The sequence below is a fragment of the Schistocerca serialis genome, chromosome 9, assembly GCF_023864345.2.
Source record: "Schistocerca serialis cubense isolate TAMUIC-IGC-003099 chromosome 9, iqSchSeri2.2, whole genome shotgun sequence".
Lineage (NCBI taxonomy): Eukaryota > Metazoa > Arthropoda > Insecta > Orthoptera > Acrididae > Schistocerca > Schistocerca serialis.
This window is the reverse complement of record NC_064646.1, coordinates 410,341,426-410,346,263: the sequence shown is the minus strand read 5'-3', so window position 1 is coordinate 410,346,263 and position 4,838 is coordinate 410,341,426. Positions and strand designations below refer to the sequence as shown.

General features: G+C 42.3%; 1 non-coding gene across 1 annotated transcript; it reads left to right on the top strand.

Moving 5' to 3' along the window:
• Nucleotides 1–571: 571 nt before the first annotated feature.
• Nucleotides 572–645, top strand: Trnak-uuu (transfer RNA lysine (anticodon UUU)). Its single transcript has one exon. It is a non-coding gene; the product is annotated as a tRNA-Lys (tRNA).
• The last annotated feature ends 4,193 nt before the right edge of the window (nt 646–4,838 follow it).

The following is a 4,838-nucleotide window of genomic DNA, read 5'->3' as shown; positions in this document are numbered from 1 at the left end:
ACAACAAACAAAATCATACAGATAATCATTCTGTGGTAAGTATACTATCAGATCCTAACGCAGTTACCTACGTTACATTATCTAGCTGCAGGTACAGTCCCAAAATACTTAATTATTGTCGTTCGTGATGAAACAATGAAAAATTCTATGCAAACCATAAAAAATGTTGACCGGGGGCTAAGTTTATTGCCAGATTAATGACAACTTTAAATTCACAATATTTCTTAATAACTTGATAATCATTTCTGAAAGCAATTAAAAATATACTACTAATTCTTTAAAGAAATCACTATAGGTATCAGATTATTTCAAAACGAGAAAGGGAAAACGACAAAATAGCCAAACCAAGTAAAGACCCGACAGCACTATCATAAAATATTAAGTAAATTCAAAAAATTATTAAAAATGACATCTTGTCAGAAACTTACAGATTAAACATGTTGATAAAATTTAGATAAATAGAGGAGACACTACGAATATAGTGCGGGACAATAAGCTGGGAATGTGGGTCTCGCGGAAGGCGTTGTAGAGATAAGTCCCTGCAGTCGCACTATCCTTTGTATCCTCTGTGTCCTCGGTGGCTCAGCTGGATAGAGCGTTTGCCATTTAAGCAGGAGATCCCGGGTTCGAGTCCCGGTCGGGGCACATATTCCCGTTAACGTATATCAAAACCTGTATGCAGCTAAGGGTATTCATTTCATTGTATTGATTTAATGTAAGTTCATTCTAACGAGCTGCACGGTCACCGATGGTATCTGTTCTCTCGGAAAGAACAGATACGATCTTCATATATAAAAGCGTTTCGTATTACAACTGACGTGCTAAGTAGGTATGCCGGTTCAAATTACTGTCAGTTTCAGAATGTATAAAAAATGTAAAGTTTTTTGATCTATTTGTAATATTTAAGTGTCAGTTAAAGATATATCAGAAAACAAAGCCTTTACATTATTGTAAGATGGAAGTCTTTGGTTCAGACTGGTATGTTCGGTGTTGTGTAGTGAATGTAGTCGCAGACTGTCATCTGGAAGGTGCCATTTCGCGTATTACTGTGTGCATCGTTTCACCGACCTTCGAGTTTTCCAAGCGCCTGCTTTTACACTGGTGGGTCAGCCTTTCTTGAAATCCAGTGACCAAGTTCTACATCACATAGGTATGTCAGGATTCTTTTGATGAGATAGTGTATATGTTACAGATACGGATTAGTAATAATGTTAGCGGAAATGTAACTGATAGGCACTCGTGAACATTTTATGTGTTGTACTCATTTTGTCAGTAGTAAACGATAAATATTCGTTTTACGATGGACGTGTATGCTATATTAAAATGTGAATATTGCTTGAACAACAGAGACAGGTAACGTCGAGCTGAAGACGTCACGTGTTCAGATTCGGTCGAGTGACAGAGTGTTTTCCTACGCGAGGAAACAAATCTCCGCACACGGATCTCTTCCAGAGCTTCCATTTCCGGGACCACTGGGGTGGGACGTTGGCGGAAATGGCGTGGAAAACTCCTTCGCATTGACAAATAGCAAGGCAGCTGGGAGAAAGTGTTCTGCACTTGAAATACGGCCGTCTTTGCGTCTTTGGGACTTGTTTCCACGTAGTTTAGCCAACTTGTCAGGCCATCAGGTTACAGCTGGAGCAAAAATGGGTTGTATCTTGCTCAAACAGAATATCTAGTCGTATTTCACTATTCGTCTTCCGAGACAAGCTCATCAGTCTGTTCATAGCCGTACCGTGCTAATCACCCCACAGGATACATTTCCTGCATAGTTCACCTTGACCATGATTTCCTTATTGGGTGAGTGTTGCTTTTACAAATATTATAGCATAGTTATTTATTTATATGTTTCGTTCATTAACACGACGTACTACGACGTGGTGTAACCCATTTCACAGCAAATTTAACATAATACATCTGATAAGAGCCTTATATGTGTTATAATATTACAATACGTAGAGAGTTTTTATACATCTTTATCTGTTGACTAGACAAAATAGCTTTAATTAACTTCCGAACTGAATTTAGTGTTAGTCAGCCACTTTGTGTAAGTGAGTATATCACTGAATACTTCCGACGCAATATAATTCATTCCATTTCGAGCTTGAACAAATTTCAATGAAGATTGAAAAACGCATTTTTTCATCTAGCATTGTAGTTTTGGAATCTTTCCAGATTCCTAATTACAACATGTCAAATCGGTTGACACATGTAATTTGAAACCTAACAGTTCAAGAAGGACTATATAAAATGACTAAGCACTGATATCATTCGTACTGCACCTATTGTTGCACAAGATGCCAAAGAATGAAAACATAAACAATACACAAACTTTTCAGGATTTCTTAACTCCAAGGCTTTCAATCAATTACACCTTCTAATGAATCAGCCCTTTTCATTTCAGAGTATGGTACTTGTTTTTGAGCTTTAGTACTATCTTTTTTGGACGGGATGAGCAATCACCCAGAAATTCCCCTAAACATACACTACTGGCCATCAAAATTGCTACACCACGAAGTTGATGTGCTACATACGCGAAATTTAAGCGACAGGAAGAAGATACTGTGATACGCGAATGATTAGTTTTTCAGAGCATTCACATAAGGTTGCCGCCACTGAGCGAGGTGGCGCAGTGGCTAGACACTGGACTCGCATTCGGGAGGACGACGGTTCAATAATCCCGCATCCGGCCATCCTGATTTAGGTTTGCCGTGATTTCCCTAAATCGCTCCCGGCAAATGCTGGGATGGTTCCTTTGAAAGGGCACGGCCGACTTCCTTCCCGACCCTTCCCTAATCCGATGAGACCGATGACCCCGGTGTCTGCTTTCCTTCCCCAAACAACCCAGCCCAAGGTTGCCGCCGGTGGCGACACCTGCAACGTGTTGACATGAGGAAAGTTTCCAACCGATTTATCATACACAAACAGCAGTTGACTGGCGTTGCCTGGTGAAACGTTGTTGTGAAGCCTCGTGTAAGGAGGAGAAATGCGTACTATTACGTTTCCGACTTTGATAAAGGTCGGATTGTAGCCTGATTGCGGTTTATCATATCCCGACATTGCTGCTCGCGTTGGTCGAGATCCAATGACTGTCAGCAAAATATGGAATCGGTGTGTTCAGGAAGGTAATACGGAACGCCGTGCTGGAACCCAACGGTCTCGTATCACTTGCACTCGAGATGACAGGCATATTATCCGCATGGCTGTAACGGATCGTGCAGCCACGTCTCGATCACTGAGTCAACAGATGGGGACGTTTGCAAGACAACAACCATCTACACGAACAGTTCGACGACGTTTGCAGCAGCTTGAACTATCAGGTCAGAGAGCGTGGCTTCGGTTACCCTTGACGCTGCACAACAGACAGGAGCGCCTGCGATGATGTACTCAACGACGAACCTGGGTGCACGAATGGCAAAACGTAATTTTTTCGGATGAATCCAGGTTTTGTTTACAGCATCATGATGGTCGCATCTGTATTTGGCGACATCGCTGTGAACGCACATTGGAAGCGTGTATTCGTCAACGCCATATTGGCGTATCACCCAGCATGATGGTATGGGGTACCATTGGTTACACGTCTCGGCCACCTCTTGTTCGCACTGACGGCACTTTGAACAGTGGACGTTACATTTCAGATGTGTTATGACCCGTGGCTCTACCCTTCATTCGATCCCTGCGAAATCCTACATTTCAGCAGGATAATGCACGACCGCATGTTGCAGGTCCTGTACGGGCCTTTCTGGATACAGAAAATGTTCTGCTGCTGCTCTGGCCAGCACATTCTCCAGACCTCTCACCAATTGAAAACGTATGGTCAGTGGTGGCCGAGCAACTGGCTCGTCACAATACGCATGTCACTACTCTTGATGAACTGTGGTATCGTGTTGAAGCTGCATGGGCAGCTGTACCTGTACACGCCATCCAAGCTCTGACTCAATGCCCCGGCGTATCAAGGTCGTTATTACGGCCAGAGGTGGTTGTTCTGGGTTCTGATATCTCAGGATCTATGCACCCAAATTGCGTGAAAATGTAATCACATATCAGTTCTAGTATAATATATTTGTCCAATGAATACGCGTTTATCATCTGCATTTCTTTTTGGTGTAGCAATTTTAATGGCCAGTAGTGTACTAATCTGGTGTGAACTTGCATTAATAGAGACACTTCACTTTTAACGTAATGGTACAGTGTTATCTCTAGTGCGTCAGCCTTTGATGTTACCAGAGCACTTTGCAAATATTGGCAGTTTCCCGTTTTCGTATACTATTCTTCCCGCAAAAAGAGTGGAAAATTCAGGTAACGATGATGGGGGTGAACAGCTATCACACACACTTCTCTCCAGTGTTGAGTACAAAGGCTCAATATTACTGAGGTCTCGTGACTGGTGGCTACAGGAAACGCGACAATTCATCTGCGTGCTCACAAAGCTAGTCCTGGACAGTGAAAGTTGTGTGAATAAGGACTATGACGACTTGGAACACTGCATCACTGCTAGGGAACTAACGTCATATCACGGGATGAACCTAATCAGACAATACGGTCACATAATCTATCGCAGTAATGCGACCTTTTTGGATTAATCTTGGAGGGTCCATAGGATACCGCGATGTGGCTGCCAGAATCATCACCGAATCTCCCACCACCTTCCACTCTCGGCGCATAAGCTCAGTTACATTACACCACCACGTTACACGATACATTTTGGAGCTGTCTAACGGTAGAGGGCTGCAAGTATGAAGACACGAAGAAAAAAGCTATAGACTGTTAATAGCGTTTGTCTTGTTTTAAATGATTTAATAGTTTTCACATAAAAATTCGGTGAAACAACATTTCAG